Source organism: Humulus lupulus, chromosome 5, assembly GCF_963169125.1.
Source record: "Humulus lupulus chromosome 5, drHumLupu1.1, whole genome shotgun sequence".
Classification (NCBI taxonomy): domain Eukaryota; kingdom Viridiplantae; phylum Streptophyta; class Magnoliopsida; order Rosales; family Cannabaceae; genus Humulus; species Humulus lupulus.
The window spans coordinates 33431121-33449551 of NC_084797.1; the positions used below are offsets into that span (position 1 = coordinate 33431121).

The following is an 18431-nucleotide window of genomic DNA, read 5'->3' on the forward strand; positions in this document are numbered from 1 at the left end:
CTATGTGTTTAAATTAGTGTTTAACTCGTTAAGCGATTAGTTTTCACTTAAAAGTGTAATGAAAATTTAATATGGGTTTAGGTACTAAAATTTTTGGTCAAAAGGAATTGAACTTTTCATTAATACTTTAGATATTTACATAGGATCCCACAAAAGGTTTTACAAGGTACAATATCCAAAGAGACAAAATAGTTGGGCTAAGCGAAAAATTGGGCTTATATCCTAAGCCCTCAAAGATACTTGACCATAGCGGCCGAGCAGGCCGAACAAGTATGCACCGCTCCAAGCCCTCCATCTCATGGTTGGTAGACCTTCCCCTTGCCCTTACCTGCACCATAGAGCACTCGGGAGCCAAGGCCCAATAAGAAGAGTTCCACAAGGCATGCATAATAATCACAACATAACTCACAAGTCATAGCCACATATATTCAAATACTTTATAGACATTCAACACCAACTATACCAAGTAATTTGCATTACCAAGCACCATATGTATAGTTGATGCCTAATAAAGTGCGTCTCCCGGCACCAAGCTTTACAGTAATAACCACATACTCACTGATCAAAGTGCATCTTCCAACACTAATTTTACAGTAATAACCACAAACTCACAATCAAATCAATTACTAATAAGCATAACAAACAAAGTATGCAATAAGGATACACAACCCTATCTCATTGCAACTTATACGGTCATAACCGTTTCTAAATACAATAGGGCCAATGCCTGCTCTACATGCAATGCCAACTTTTCTTACCTAGATTCCAACAATGGTGATAAAATGGGTCAAGTGTGATCCTGTTCAAGCGTCCTTAGCCAACCCTACACAAAATTGATCGAAATCGATTAACACCAAGCTTAGCTCACAATTACGACTCTAAAATAATCACATCTAAACTTGGCTTAGGTTCTAGGACTGTAGAGCATTTCACAAAATTTCCAACCATATAAAGAACGTCAAAATCCGACATCGAGGGTCAAAAGTTATGATTTAATTACGAAACCCAAAAACTTGTGACCGAAAACACGGTTGGCACCAAGACGCCTAAAGAAAACCTATTTTGAGTCGTGGCGCCACAGGAGTAAGAGAACATTACAATGCTCTAAGGAAAACTCATTTGCGCCGCAGCGCCCACCCAAAGGGTTTGTAGCACCACCGCGTAAACACATAAATCTGAGTTTTTCCCTTGGATTTCTCAAGACAAAAATCGACCCCAAATGGCTCCAAACCTACAATCATGTACCAAAATAGATGTACAATTTATGGGGCACCCAATAACACCCAAATTCAACTTCTGACTCAAAATTCAAGAATTTAGGTCCGAATTCCCAAATTCTCTTCAAACTCCAAAACTCGGTCAAATCCCTAGTTTTCAATCTCAATTTAATCTCTAAATCAAACCCAAATCATGTTTCTAGCATCCATATATACTTTAACAGAGCATAGTGTCACAAATTTTAAAAAAGAAACTCTATTTTCCCAAAAATCCTTTAAGAACTAGCAACTAACTCAAGAACAATGAAAACAAAGTGAAGAGCAAAGAGATAAACTTATACATCTTGCTGTGATTCGAAATTCTAGCTTGATTGAAGATGACTTAGCAGCTGCTACCCCTTTGAAAGATTCAATCTCTACTACAATTTCTCAAAATTTCAAAGGACTATGGTTCTAACTTGTCAAGTGTGAGAGTGTATTTGAACGTGAATGAGGATTCTTCAGCCTCATGTTTCCTTTTACTTCTATTTTCATGGTCAAATGACCATTATAACCCTCCCCATAACTCACTTCTCAAAGCACCACAAGGGGCAAAATGGTCATTTATCTTAAAATTCCTACTAAACCTTAAATTACCCCACGAATTCCCAATTAATCATTTAACTCATCAAACACAAATATTCCACTGATACATTTCACTTACCAATTATCCCAAAATATTGAAAATTTCAATATACTTCTTGGCTCGACCTGAGCCGGGCATTTTTTTTTCTCATTGTGACTTTTCTGCTTCAACCGCTCGAACGGATCCACTCATGCTGGAAATCGCATATATATATATATCCACATAATAATGTGGTCTCAAGCACATAGCACATAATAATTACAAATACGCCCTCAACAAATCAAAATTACGAAAAATGCCTATTTTACCTTAAGCACCTCAAAACCTTTTCTCTGGTCCAAGGGTGATGAATGTGTCTTTGACCTTCCTCTTCTGATCAGTGGGGCCTTCGCCCCTATCAAAGCCAGTATATAGAGATACCACCCTCCGAGCATCGCTCCTAGAAGCACCCTCCTTCCATATCTTGTACCCACCCATTGTAACTTTTCCGCTTCAACCGCTCGAACGATCAACTCATGTTGGAAATCGCATATATATCCACCTAATAATGTGGTCTCAAGCACGTAGCACATAATAATTACAAATACGCCTTCAACAAATCAAATTTAAGAAAAATGCCTCTTTTACTTTGAGCACCTCAAATCCTCTTCTCTGGTCTAGGGGTGTTGAATGTGTCTTCGACCTACCTCTTCTGATCAGTAGGGCCTCCGCCTCTACTAGACCCAGTAAATGGAGATACCACCCTCCGTGCATCATGCCTAGAAGCGCCCTCCTTCCATATCTTGTTCCCATGCCCTCAGCAGTAAGGGTCTTCTCTTCTACCTGAGCATAAGTGGTCACTCCAGGGACAGAGGTAATCTTGACATCCTAAGCTATCATAGAGTTTAGCCCCCGGGCAAACCTTTCATTTTTATTCACATCAGTTGGCACCAAGTCAGAGGTGAACTTGGCCAACCTATCGAACTTCAAAGCGTACTCTATCACTAATATGTTTCCCTGAATCAAATTTACAAATGTGTCCATCTTCGTTGTTCGAACTGCATCATTATAATGCTTCTCATTAAACAACTCCTTAAACTCTTCCCAATTCATCACAGTTACATTAAGAGTTCAGGAGGTTACCTCCCACTAAATTTGAGCATCATCCTGCAGCATATACGTGGCACAGGTCACCTTATCATTACCCACCACCCTCTAAAAATCAAGGATAGAGGTGATCATACTTATCCACTGCTCAACCCTAAATGGATCTGGGCCTCCCTCAAAGGTTGGAGGGTGTTGCTTCTGAAATCTCTCATATAACGGTATCTTGACTGTGGCAACCGAGCAGGTCGAACATGTATGCACCGCTCCAATGCCCTCTAACTCATGGCTGGTTGACTTTCTCATTTCCCTTATCTGCACCATAGCGCACACGTGAAGGCCCGACAAGAAAAGTTCAAATAAGCATGCATAATAATTGCAGCGTGTATATATAACAATTCATATATTTAATAAATCATATCACATATAAGTTAGCCATGTAAATAACAATTCGCATAACTCATAATTCATAGCCACATATATTCAAAGACTACATAGACATTCAACACCAAATAAACCAAATAATGTGCATCACTAAGCTTACGGTAATAACTCCATACTCACTTAACAAAGTGCGTCTCCCGGCACTAAGGTTACGGTAATAATCACATACTCATAATTAAATCAGTTACTAATAAGCACAACAAACAAAGTATGCAATAAGGATACACAACCCTAGCTCATTTCAATTTATACGATCATAATCATTTCTAGATACAATACGGCCAATGCCCGCTCTACATGAAATGCCAACTTTTCTTACCTAGTTTCCAGCAATGGTGAAAAAATGACCCAAGTGTGATCCCGTTCTAGTGTCCTTAGCCAACCCTAAACAAAACCAATCGAAATTGATTAACACCAAGCTTACTCACAATTCCGACTCCAAAATAATCACATATAAACTTTTATTAGGTTCTAGGGCTGTATAATGTTTTACAAGCTTTCCGACCATATAAAGAATGTCCAAATCCGACATCGGGGTCAAAAGTTATGGTCTAATTACGAATCCTGAAAAATCGTGACATAAAACAGGGTTGATGCTGAGGCGCCTATAGAACACCTATATTGAGCCGCGATGCCATCCCAAAGGGCCACGATGCCTTAGGAGTCAAAGTGCATTACAATCTCTAAGTAAAATGCATTTGTGCTATGGCGCCAACCCAAAGGGTTGCGGTGCCACCGCGATAAACCTAGAAATCTCCATTTTCCCTACTATTTCTCAAGCCAAAATCGACCACAAATCACCCCAAACCTGCAATCAGCCCAGAAATCGTGTACCAAACAGATGTACACCTTATGGGGCACCCAATAGCAACAATCAAATGCCCAAATTCAGCTTCTAACTCAATATTCAAGAATTTAGGTCCAAGCTCCCAAATTCTCCTCAAACTCCAAAACTTAGTCAAATCCCTAGTTTTCAATATGAATTTAAGTTATAAATCAAACCGAAATCATGTTTCTAGCATCCATATATACATTAACACATCCTAGGGTCACGAATTTTAAAAAAGAAACTTAGATGTTTGTAAAAATCCTCTAAGAACTAGCAACTAACTCAAGAACAATAAAAAAAAAGTTAAGAACAAAGAGATAACCTTATACCTCTCGCTGTGGTTTGAAATCCTAGCTTGATTGAAGATGACTGAGCGGTTGCTACTTTGAAGGCTTCAATCTCTTCTACAATTCCTCAAAAATTCAAAGGACATTGGTTCTAGCTTGTCAAGTGTGAGAGTGTGTGTTCTTTTGGTAACTTGAAGAAGAAAAAGAAGAAGAAGAAGAAGAAGAAGAGAGAGAGGAAGTGTTTGAATGTGAATGAGGAAACTTCAGCCTTAGTTTTCATTTTTCCTCTATTTTTATAGTCAAATGACCATTATACCCCTCCCCATAACTCACTTCTAAAAGCACCAGAAGGGGCAGAATGGTCATTTATCTTTAAATTCCCACTAAACCTTAAATTACACCATTAATTCCCAATTAATAAGTTAACCCATGAAACACATACATTCCACCAATTTATTTCACTTATCTATTATCCCAAAATATTTAATTTCTCAAAATACCACTTGGCTCGACCCAATGCGAGCATTTTTTCTTCCATTGTGACTTTTCCGCTTCAACCGCTCGAACGAATCCACTCATGCTGGAAATCGCATATATATCCACATAGTAATGTAGTCTCAAGCGCATAGCACATGATAATTACAAATACGCCATCAACAGGTCAATAATTACGAAACTGCCCTTAACAAAAGCATGTCTTTAAACACATAATCATACATTCTAAATCATATAATAATATAATGATCAAATAATTCACTCATAATTATCCCTCGTGCCCTTGTGGCACACTAATCAAAGCACTTAATTCTATTAAGAATTTTGGGACGCTACAAATTTGCTTGATGGATCAACTACAAATGTTCTTCATAACATGACTCCACTTAGAGAACTTTACCTTTCAGGTAACTACTTCAATTCCATTCTCCCAACATTCGAAATGACTTATTCAAAATGCCTTGTTCATCTTGGACTTTCAAGAAATAATTTTAACAACATTGAAGGTGGGATTCTATCATTGTTGAATAATAGTCCTTCTCTAAAATCGTTGGATTTGTCTTCCAATAACCTTCATGGGAAGGTTTTATTAAGTACTGAAAACTCATCAAGGTACTGGTTTTGGTGTAAATATAGCATCTCGAAGAGGTAGGATTTGGGCAAATGGATACTTTGGATGGATTCCAAAGTCATTTTGTATAGAAGGTCTGAGTTTGGAAATCTTAAAATTCTGAAGAAAGATTGCTCTGTGAGTTTCTCTTTCTTTTTCTGATTTGTGGAACTTCTTTGAAGGGATATTTTTTGCATCCCGTGGAAAATATTGATTGTGTTTTGTAAAAGAGGAAGAATCCATCATGAGTATGAATGGGATGGTAAGTGATGATTTTTGGGAGACGACAGGGATAGTTTTTGGTGAGCATCCTAAGGCTAGATTTATAGCAGGGGTGATCTGGATAAGAAATCAGCCACAGTATTGTCTTTACCTTAGATGTGTTTAATGTCAAAAGAGTAGTTGTTGAACCAGACTGCCAATCTCAAAAGTTGGACATTTGTCGTCTTGATTTTTTTTTTTAGACCGATCATTCTTTTTGATGCGACAAAGTTCGTTTCTACCAAGAAATCATGACCAATCAGATGGAATTCGAATTTTGTAATGCCCATGTTTATTGCCATTATTTCTTTTAAGGTAGAATGACAGTGGAGCTGAGAGTTTTTGAAGTGGCCACTCGTGTATCCACATATTTTCCTTTTCCCTGCCTTTTCCTGTTCAAGTAGGACAGCTCCCCAATACCAATCACTAATGTCTGTCTGCAATATTCTTTTTCCATCAAAAAGAATCTGTAAAGGTGGTAGTGTCATCATCATCCCCTTTAGTTTTCTATCTGCTATAGTTTGCTCTTGTCACCATGGTGGAGTTTGATTTTTAAGCATGTCACTGAGTGGTCTTGTCATTTCCAAAAGCCGAGGGACAAAATCCCGTAAATAATTTACACTTCCTAAGAACTCTTGGATATGGACCTTTGTGAAGTATTTTTTAGGGAACTTTAGTAATTCTTGGGCTATGTGAGGTTGGGCCTCATATTGGCCTTTAAAAAACTTCATTCCCAGAAACTCAATTTGGGCTTGTCCAATGAGCATCTTTTTTTCGGATAACATGACTCTGTGGGCTTCTGTGAGAGAGATGAACTGGGCTAGTTGCTTGTGATGGGCTTGTTCATCTTGTGAGAAGAGCAATATATCATCGATGTAGATCAGGGCTATATCTAGAATGGGGTCGTAGATTCTAGTCATGACCTTTTGGAACAGTGATGGGGCTATTTTGAGACCAAAAGGAAGGAAAATCTACGTATAGTGGTGATTTGGAATGAAGAAGGCCATTTTGGGTCTATCTTCTTGTTTGATACCCAATTGCAAAAATCCTGCCTTTAGATCGAATTTTGAAAATATTTGAGCCTTTGACATGCTTGAAAATAAGGAATTCTTGTTTGGCAGAGGAATTTATTATCTGCCAAAAATTCGTTTAAGGGCTTGTAATTGATGACCAATCTTTGTTTTCCCCGAGCTTGTTCTGATCTCTTATTGACGTAGAATGGATGGCATGCCCATGATGAGGTGGTTGGTTCAATCAAACCTTGTTGTTGTAGTTCTTTGCATTCTTTGGATGCCATTTGCTGATGTTCTGGGTTCATGCCTGGGCGACTTGCCAAGGTAAGGTTAATGTCTTAATTGAGCTTGAACGGTAAACTTATGAAGAGCTATTGATTTTTCCATAGAGGACGGTTTTTGGAGGAACTCGGCATGACTTGTGGCACAGGAATTTTCGATGATCCTTTGTTTGACCTGGGAGAATGGTTCAGAAGGCATTAAGAAATAGTTTGGTATGGATTCCTATAACGTCCTTCAAATCCAGGACCATTACACTATTTACTTTAAATAGTGTCAGACTTGCTAATCAAGTTGTTTGGTTATAAATGGGTAACTAAGGTTAATGTCAAGGGTTAAAAATTTTGGTCAAAGGAAACGTTGACTTTTCATTTAAAAGTTTAATACAAACATGGGATCCAAAAATGTTACAAACAAATGTTTGAAAAGGTATATACAATCAAAAGTTACAACCAGCTTGCCTAAGCGGGAAAATAAGTGTTACAACTCTAGTTTCTTTGAGATATCCTTGGTCATGATGGACGAGCAGCCACATATGTACACGCTGCCACCGAAGCTCTCCAACTCATGGCTTGTCTAGTTTTCATTTCCCCTTACCCGCACCACATAGCACCCGTGAGCCAAGGCTCAGCAAGAAAACTTAAACATGTGCACGAACAGTAAATACAGATTCCAAATACATATCTAGCATGCCTAGAAGTAATATCCTACTCATGCATGTGTATAATTACAAATAAATGATCATTGGATCATTTTGGGGCCCGCTGCCCTGATAGATGACCATAGAGTCAACCCGGGGCCCTATGCCTTAGCTATGTGACCATAGAGTCACATGGGGCCCATGCCCTTATCTCTGAGTAACTTTCCATATAGCTAGCCAAGTGCTTTGTTTTCCAATGACCATAGGGTCGACCAACGTAATAGTACGTCCCTTATTGGGCCTAAGCCCTTGACCAGCGCGCATCGCGCTATTGCCGCCCTTGATTAATAAGTCAAGGCTTTAATCAGACATTCAGATAACCAGACAAATAGATACAGATGCAAATAAGCATACTTCAGACAATACAAGTATGCATACATATAAATCATGGTATCTTAACCAATCAAACACAAACACAATAATAATCGTGTTCCTTAACGGGGCCAAGCCCTACCTATGTAAACAAGAAAAGCATTCATTAAACAATTATCCAGATACAGAGAGTTCAAGCATAACCTAAATCACTTTCATTCTCAGGGGTCGAGCACTATTCATAGTTATAATCAACAATTGGGCCAAGCCCTTATAACATATATCACGTATTGGGTGCAATTTTCTTACCTTAGGTCCGAGTGTAACGTGTCTTAAGAACGACCCCCGTGATCCTAGTTCCGAGCCCCTAGTAATAACCTAGTCCCAACCAATAGAGAATCTCTCCAAAATGATCGAATAAAGGCTTCCAGAATAAGTCCTAGCCTCCGAGATATCTAATTCTACTAAATCGGGTAACAGGATCGTCCCCGGGCCCTTAGGTTTGAGTTCCTGCACTTAAAAACCCTCCCATGGCTCAAAACCCTTCAAGCACTGCGGCTTAAAACAAAGGAGTCTCAGCCTGCCCCAAGTTAGAGATCCTAAGCTCTCCTCTGTTTTGACACATGTCGCGGCGTGCCCTAACAGGCACCTCGAATCAAATGACCAAAAATGCACCTACTTCTCCCAGCGTTCACGAGAGCCGTGACTCGACATGAAAACTCTATTTTTTCTCTGTTTTCCTCAAGTCAAATCCCACCAAAAACCTATCCCAACATAGCTAAAACTCAAAAGTAAAGTCCTCAATCAATTGAGTAGCCCAAAACCATCAAAACCCAAGCAAAATCTTGGCCAAAACCCTATCAAATTCCCAACTCAGAACTGAGTTTCTAAAACTCCAAAAACTTAAATAAAAACCACAAACATAATGATATTTAGAGCTAGAAATCATTACATTTGTTGCCCCAATTGAGGTAAGCCTTTCCCCAAGAAATCTTGAGCCTAAACTAGTCTCGATTCTCCTTAAACCGCAAGAATTCCCAGGAATTTGAGGGAGAGAGTGTGTAGCCGAGAAAGAGAGATAAGGAGAACGTGTTTTTTCTTCTGTTTGAGTGTTTGTGAGGTTTACTTAGATGATAAGTAACCTTAAGTGAATCCCAAGGCTCGGGGTACCAAAAACGTCCTAGAGTCAAAATGGTCAAAATCCCTTATATTCCCTCCTAATCTCACTAACTCCAAATATATCCTCAAATATTTATTCCCGTTACCCGATAACCTGGTAATGTACTAGATACCCAAAATACCCCTTGACTCACCCTGAGTCAGGTATTAGGTCCCGTTGTGACTTTCTCGCTAACTAGCTCTCTAGGACCGTCTCGTGCTGAGTAACCCAAATATATCCACATAATAATGTGGTCTCATACATATATCACATATATTCCAAATATACCAATAATTGGCCAAATTACGAAATTTTCCTTTCTAATAAGAAACGGGCCCACATTCATATTTAATACACCTAAACATGCATATCTAATCATATTATCATATAACTCACATAATCACATACTTACACGCATACATATCACATAAACATATAATTTCCATAAATTTCCATCCTGGCCCCCTAATCAAGGCCCTAAGCCTTATTAGGTAATTTGGGATGTTAGAACTATCTTGTCCTTACAAAAATTTCGTCCTTGAAATTTTACTTGAACAGTTCAAGATACTAATTTTGCATATCTGCCTCCAGCTCCCAGGTTGCTTCCTTGACCTTGTTTTTCCTCCATAATACCTTAACTAAAGGTATAGTCTTGTTCCTCAGGACATTATCCTTCCTGTCTAAAATCTGAACTGGTTGCTCCTCATAGGACAAATCTGTCTCCAGTTCCAAATCCTCGTAACTCAATACATGATTCTCATATGAGACACACTTCCTCATCATGGAAATATGAAATACGTTGTGCACACTAGATAGTGCAAGGGGTAAAGCCAACCTATAGGCCACCTGACCGATCCTCTCCAAGATCTCAAATGGTCCAACAAACCTAGGGCTCAGATTTCCCTTCTTCCCGAATCTCTTCACCCATCTCAGTGGTGAAACCCTAAGGAAGACATAGTCTCCCACTTGGAACTCCACGTTCCTCCACTTTGGGTCTGAATAACTCTTCTGTCTACTCTAGACGCGAGCATCCAAGCTCTAATCTTTTCAATAGCTTGAGTGGTCCTCTGAACTGCTTCTGGACCCAAATATTTCCTCTCACCCATCTCATCCCAGTGAACGAGCGATCTGCACTTCCAACCATACATCATCTCATAAGGTTCCACTCCAATAGTCGACTGATAGCTGTTATTATAGGAAAACACTATCATAGGCAAATATTTACTCTAGTTACCTTCAAAGTCCTATACACATGCTCTTAGCATGTCCTCCAGTATCTAGATAGTCCTCTAAGAATGACCATCGGTCTGACGATGATAAGTTGTATTGAACATCAGTTGTGTACCCATTGCCTTCTGTAAACCTCCCCAAAACTTGGAAGTAAAGACAGGGTCCCTATTAAACACGATAGACCTCGGAGTCCCATGAAGGCGTATTATCTCTCTCACATAGAGATCTGCATAATGGTTAACCAAGAAATTTGTCCTCACTAGTAGAAAGTGAGCTGATTTCGTATACCAATCCACGATGACCCAAATTGAATCGTGCTGGCCCACTATCCTGGGCAATCCTACCACGAAATCCACCGTGATGTCCTCCCATATCCACTATGGGATATCGAGAGACTGTAACAACCCTACTGGTCTTTGATGCTCTGCCTTAACCTGCTGACATGTCAGGCACTTCGCCACGTACTCAGTCACATCCCTCTTCATCTCAGGCCATGGCTTTCAGATCCTGGTACATCTTTGTGGTGCCTGGATGTAGAGAATAAGGGATAGTATGAGATTCATCTAGAATCGCTCGTCTGATCTCAGTGTCCATCGGAACGCAGATTTGATTCTTGTATTTCAATAAACCTATGTGTGACACTATATAGTCCTTAGCTACTCCAGCTAGGATGTCCCCTCTAATCTTTCCCAATTGTGGATCACTCAACTGGTTCTCCCTGATCCTCTCCAAAAGAGTAGATTAGAGGGTGATGTTGGCTAACTGGCCAACCACTAGTTCAATACCTGCTTTAGTCATATCCTTAGCCAACTCCCTAGAAATCTACCTAGCACTATACAACTATCCCGGACCCTTCCGACTTAAGGCACCTGCTACCACATTGGCTTTCCCTGGGTGATAGAGGATTTCACAATCATAATCCTTCACCAACTCCAGCCAATGCCTCTGCCTCATATTCAGATATTTTTGTGTAAAGAAGTACTTTAAGCTCTTGTGGTCAGTTTATATCTCACACTTCTCACCATATAAGTAGCGTCGCCTCACTTTCAGTGCAAAAACCACTGCTTCAAGTTCCACATCATGTGTGGGGTACCCCTACTCATACTTCTTTAGCTGACGTGATGCATAGGCAATCACCTTCCCTGTCTGCAGAAGGACACAACCTAGGCCCTACCTCGAGGCGTCACAATAAACCACAAACTTGTCCTGATATGTGGGAAGACTTAGAACTGGAGTGGTGATCAAATTCTTCTTCATTCTCTGGAAACTTTCCTCACACCTGTCTGACCATATGAACCTCTGATTCTTGCGTGCCAACTCTGTCAGTGGTTATGAAATCTTGGAAAACCCTTTCACAAAGCGTTTGTAATAACTTGCCAATCCCAAGAAACTTCTGAACTCTGAAGCATTCTTCGGCCTTAGCCAATCTCTGACCGCCTCAATCTTTGCTAGATCCACCATAATTTCATATTTGCTGACTATGTGACCCAAGAAAGTCATTTATGGCAACCAGGACTCGCACTTCTTGAATTTCACATACAACCTGTGTTCTCTCAGCCTCTGTAGTACTAATCTGAGATGTTGCTCGTACTCTGTCTCTGACTGAGAGTATACTAATATATTGTCGATAAATACGATAAGAAAATCAATCCAGGTAATCATTGAACACCCTATTCATCAAATCCATAAATGTTGCTGGGCATTAGTCACTCCAAATGACATCACCAAAAGCTCATAATGCCCATACCTAGTACAAAAAGTTGTCTTCGATATATCCTCTTCCCTAATCTTCAGTTGGTGATAACCAATTTGAAGATCTATCATGGAGCATACCGTCCTACCCTGTAACTGATCAAACAGATCATCAATCATTGGTAGAAGATACATGTTCTTGATAGTCAACTTGTTCAGTTCTCTATAATTGATACACATCCTCAAAGAACCATCTTTCTTTTTCACGAAGAGGACTAGGGCCCCCCATGGCGAGAAAATGGGCCTGATAAAACCCAAATCTAGCAACTTCTTTAATTGAACATTTAGTTCCTTCAGCTCTGCAAAAGCCATCCTATAAGGTGCCCTAGACATTGGCTCTGTCCTTGGTGCCAGTTCAATCATAAACTCTATCTCCCTGTGTGGAGGTAACCCTAGCAGATCCTCTGGAAACATATCTAGAAACTCACAGACTAATCTGGTCTGTCCTGATCCCACTAGTATGACCTGAGTGGTATCCACCACACTAGCTAAGAATCCTATGCATCCCCCCTACAATAGGTCTCTAGCTCTAAGTACAGATATCATAGGTACACGAGGCCCATGCACAGTGCCAACGAATAAAAAGGGGTCTTCACCCTCAGACTCAAAGGTTACCATCTATTCTTGCAATCTATCGTTGCCCTATACTTCTCTAACCAGTCCATATCTAGAATTATATCAAAATCAGTCATAACCAACTTTACCAAGTCAACTAACAACTCCCAGGCATCCATTTTGATCTAACCCATCTCCTGGAAACCACTAACTCCCCAATACACAGCATAGTACCAAAACCCTACAGGATAAAAGTCACACGGTTTACACAATCCATCTATAATCCTACAAGCAACAAAAGAGTGTGTAGCACCCGAGTCAATCAAAACAGTATAAAGGGTCCCAACACTAGAAAGTTGACCTGTAACCACTGAGGGACTAGCCTCGACCTCTGCTTGGGTCAAGGTGAACACCCGAGCTGGCGTAAGGTTGTCCACCTTCTTGGGCTCTTCCTTTTTGGCTTTCGGGCAGTCTTTCTTCAGGTGTCCCACACTCCCGCAGATGAAGCAAGCCTTCGCCCGAGATTCCCCAATATGGTGCCTCCTGCACCTAGTACACTTTGTGAATGCTTTCCAAGTCTCACCGCCACCCTAATGGCCTATCTGTATGCCCTGTGGCGTCCTATCTAGACCTCGAGCTAAAACTGTATTTGGAGTCTTTCTCTTTTGGTCACTAGGGCCTTCGCCCCTACCAAATCCTGCAAATGGAGGTCCTGGCCTCCTAGAATCCTTTTTGGACACATTCTCGCGCCAGATCTTGTTCTCTACGCTCTTAGTTGTAAGCACCTTCTCCACATCTTGTGCATAGGTAGTCACTTCTAGCACAGTAGTAATACAAACATCTCAGTCTATCATAGGTTGTAGCCCTTGGAGAAACCTCTCTCTTCTGGTCCCATTAGTTGGCACTAAATCCCTGGTAAACTTTGCCAATTTGTCGAACTTTAGGGAATAATTAGTCATTGACATATTGCCCTGAAGTAACTTACTGAACTCTTCAGCCTTCGCAACTTTAACTACTTCATTGTAGTATTTTTCATTGAACATAGTTCTAAATTCCTCCCATTCCATAATATTCATTGCCCTGGTCTAGGATACCACTTCGTACCATATTCGGACATCCTCCCGAAACATGTAAGTGGCACATACCACTCTCTCATTACCACTACCCTCATGAAATCCAAGATGGTGGTTATCATAGTCATCCATTGCTTTGCCTTCAGTGGATTTGAGATACCCTCAAAATTAGACGGTGTTGTTTTCTGAACCTCTCATACATAGGTTCCCATTTATCTACCCATGCCTGGGGTTGTATTGTCATTGGTACCTCTGACTGTATCACTGCTGGTACTGTGGGCGGTAGGTTCCCTGCTAGAACCTGTTGTTGTCTCAAGATGCGAATCTCCTCTTCCAACCTCTGTAACCTAGCTTGCATATCAACAAGCACCTATTACCAGTTTTCTGGAGCTGGTGGTGGGGCTTGGCCCTGGTCATTCTCTTCCCTGGCCCGTATCTCTTGGCCAGCCAACCTCTCTGACCTTCGAGGAAGCATACTAATAACTATCCCACTCTGCAGCGATCAAATTGGTCGTTAGGTATGTAATAACTATACCTTTTTCTACCTAACGGTCCAAGACCGAACAAACAAAAAAATGCAATGCTAATAAGCATGCCAACACATAATACATTCAATCATGGTGCTAATAAGCACTTCCTGATATTCATCATCAAACAACAATGTTAATAAGCATTTTTGGCATTCATAAGCAATTAACGATGCATATAAGCATGTTAAAGCATTTATACATGTATAGCAATGCTAATAGGCATGTTCTTTAATCCCTGTCAGTATTAACAATGCTAATAAGCATTTCCTGGCCTATATGCAAATAACAACGCTAATAAGCGTGTCCTGACCTACGTGTCCTGACCTACATGTCCATATAACAACGCTAATAAGCAGTTCCTTTCCAGTCACAAGCAATAACGATGCTAATAAGCATGTTTTTTATCATTCATGCAACAATCAAAAGTCAGGCCTTATCAGAATATCTCATGCTCCCTAAAAAGGCATGCAGACAAGGCGTACACATTTATTTTAAACAGTTAAACACTTAATCACATAAGTAGTTAGCAAACCCTGAGTCGAGCTTGTCTTTAATGGCGAGTGTACATGCCCGGCCAGTCTTCAGGAACCCTTAAACCTTGGCAGCTCTGATACCAAGTTGTATCATCCTCCTAATCCAGGACCGTTACACTTTGTACTTTAAATAGTGTCAGACTTGCTAATCAAGTCGTTTGGTTATAAACGTGTAACTAAGGTTAATGTAGATAGTTAAAAAATTTGGTCAAAGGGAACTTTGACTTTTCATTTAAAAGTTTAATACAAACATGGTATCCCAAATGGTTACAAACAGATGTTGGAAAAGGTATATATAGTCAAAAGTTACAACCAGCCTACCTAAGTGACAAAATAAGGTATACAACCCTAGTTCCTCTGAGATATCCTCGACCGCGGTAGACAAGCAACAAAATATGTACACGATGCCACCGAAGCTCTCCATCTCATGGTTGGTCTAGCTTTCCATTCCCCTTACCTACACTAGATAGCACCCTTGAGTCAAGGCTTAGCGAGAAAACTTAAACATGTACATGAATAGTAAATACAGATTCCAAATACATATCTATCATGCCCAACAGTAATAACCTACTCATGCATGTGTATAATTACAAATAATTTATCATTGGATCATTTTGGGGCCTGCTACCCTAAAAAGATTACCATAGAGTCAACCCGAGGCCCTATGCCCTAGCTATGTGACCATAGAGTTACTTGGGGTCCTTGCCCTTAGCTTTGAGTAACTAGCCATAGAGCTACCAAAGCGCTTTTTTTTCCAGCGACCATAGGGTCGGCCAACATAATAGTACATCCTTGATTGGGCCTAAGCCTCTCGACCAGCATGCAACGTATTATTGCTGCCATTAACTAATTAGTCAAGGCTTTAATCAGACATTCATATAACCAGACAAATAGATACAGATACAGATAAGAATACTTCAGACAATACAAATATGCATACATATAAATCATGGTATCTTAACCAATCAAACACAAACACAATAATAACCATGTTCCTTAATGGAGCCGAGCCCTACCTATGAAAACAAGGCAAGCATTCATTAAACAAGTATCTAGATACAAATCATTCAAGCATAACCTAAATCACGTTCATTCTCAGGGGTCGAGCCCTATTCGTAGTTATAATCAACAATTGGGCCAAGCCCTAATCACATATATCATGTATTGGGTGCAGTTTTCTTACCTTAGGTCGAAGTGCAATGTGTATTAAGATCGACCCTCGAGCACGATTCTGGTTCCGAGACTGTAGCAATAACCTAGTAACAACCAATAGAGAATCTCATCAAAACAACTGAATAAAGGCTTCAAGACTGAGTCTTAGCCTCCGAGACGTCTAATTCTACTAAATCGGGTAGTAGGATCATCCCCGAGCCCTTAGGTTTGAGTTCCCACACTCAAAACCCTTCAAGCAATTTAGCTAAAAAAAAAAAGGAGTCGCAGTCTGTCCCAAGTCAGAGAGCCCAAGCTCTCCTCTATTTTGACACGCCCCGTGGAGCGCCCTAATAGGTACCGCGACTCAAATGGCCCAAAGGCACCTTCTTCTTTCAAGAAAGTCGTAGCGCCCCAAGAACAGGGCCGCGACTCAACATGAAAAATCTATTTTTTCACCATTTTCTTCAAGCCAAATCCCTCGAATAACCTATCTGAACATAGCTAAAACTCAAAAGTAAAGTCCCCAATCAATTCAGCAGCCCAAAACCATTAAAACCCAAGCAAAAGCTTGGCCAAAACTCCATCAAATTTCCAACTCAGAACTGAGTTTCTAAAACTCCAAAAGCTTAACTAAAAACTAGAAGCACATAGAGATTTAGGGCTCGAAATCATTACCCTTGTTGCCCCCAATCGATGGTAAGTCTTTCCCCAAGAAATCTCGAGGCTAAGCTAGTCTCGATTCTCCTTAAATCGCAATAATTCCCAAGGAATTTGAGGGAGAGAGTGTGTACCTGAGAGAGAGTGAGAGAGAGAGAAAGAGAGAGAGAGAGAGAGAGAGAGAATAAGAAGAACGTATTTTTTCTTCTGTTTGAGTGTTTGTAAGGTTTACTTAGACGCTAAGTAACCTTAAGCAAATCCCGAGGCTTGGGAATACCAAAAATGTCCCTGAGGGAAAAATTGTCAAAATCCCCGATATTCCCTCCTAATCTCACTAAATCCAAATGTATCCTTGAAAATTTATTCCTGTTAAACCCGATAATGTACTAGATACCCAAAATACCCCTTGACTCACCCCGATTCCAGTATTAGGTCCCATTGTGACTTTCTCGCTAACTTGCTCTCTAGGAACGTCTCATGCCAAGTAACCCAAATATATCCACATAATAATGTGGTGTCACACATATATGCACATATATTCCAAATATACCCATCAAATTACAAAAATTTCCTTTCTAATAAGAAGCGGGCCCACATGCATTTTAATACACCTAAACATGCATATCTAGTCATATTATCATATAACTCACATAATCACATAGTTTCATGCATATATATCACATAAACATATAATTTCCATAAATTGTCATCCTAGCACCTTAATCAAGGCCCTAAGCCTTATTAGGTAATTTGGGACGTTACAATTCTCATGGAGCAAAATGTCGTTTATATATCCAAGGCCGATAGGATGGATTTGTAAACCCTTTGTCTCGGTTTACACATCAAAACCAATAATTAGATCTTTCCCTAGTAATTTTGAGCCAATTACTATATGAATGATAGAACATCTTGGGAAGAACTATAATTTAAATAGCTTATTGATGTGCTCTGTACAGAAAATGCATCCATTTGGATCATGGAAGAATTGTTTTTCTTTTCTCCAATATTTTCGAGGGAGAACATCAGGGTTTATCATGGTTTATGATGTCCCAGCATCGAAGAAGGCTGCTACTTGTTTGGGTTATGTTTATGGGGTGAAATTGATTTTTAGGGTTTATAATTTGAGAAAGGGGTTCTCTCTTGAGGGGCGATTTTTGCCATTGGAGTTTGATTTTCAATTCCAATCCAAGCATTTGAAGGTATGTTTTTAATTATTATTATTGCTTGGGTAATTATTAATTAGTAGTGTATATAGTTATTTTGCTATTAATTTTTATTATTAGAGTGTAATATTTTTGACTTTATGGATGATAAATTGATATTTTTAGAGTTTCATAGAAATAAGGGTTCTTGAACACTTAAAATGCTATATATTATTTTGTTTTTCTTAGTTTTAGGTATAAAATTACTTCAATGAGTGTTATCATTGTATGTTTTTGTGAAAAATACATTAGTAATTGTGTATTTTTATTGATAGTTTTCTCATTTTATTTCTAAAATTAAATTAAGTGTGAAAAATAAAAGAATTTTAAAAATGAAGTTTATTTAATCAATAAATTATGTTCTATAAATTGATTGTGTTTACTCTTATATATTTTTTGTTGGTTAGAGTAAATAGAATAATTAGTTTTTTTA

At 39.5% G+C, this 18431-nt stretch overlaps 2 long non-coding RNA genes across 2 annotated transcripts; both read right to left on the bottom strand.

Moving 5' to 3' along the window:
• Positions 1-423: 423 nt before the first annotated feature.
• LOC133834729 (uncharacterized) lies at positions 424-14694 on the bottom strand. Its single transcript, XR_009893424.1, has 2 exons — positions 1921-14694; positions 424-823 (listed from the first exon to the last, which is right to left on the bottom strand). It is a non-coding gene; the product is annotated as an uncharacterized LOC133834729 (long non-coding RNA).
• A 132-nt stretch (positions 14695-14826) lies between these two features.
• LOC133834730 (uncharacterized) lies at positions 14827-18155 on the bottom strand. Its single transcript, XR_009893425.1, has 2 exons — positions 16171-18155; positions 14827-15449 (listed from the first exon to the last, which is right to left on the bottom strand). It is a non-coding gene; the product is annotated as an uncharacterized LOC133834730 (long non-coding RNA).
• Positions 18156-18431: the final 276 nt, after the last annotated feature.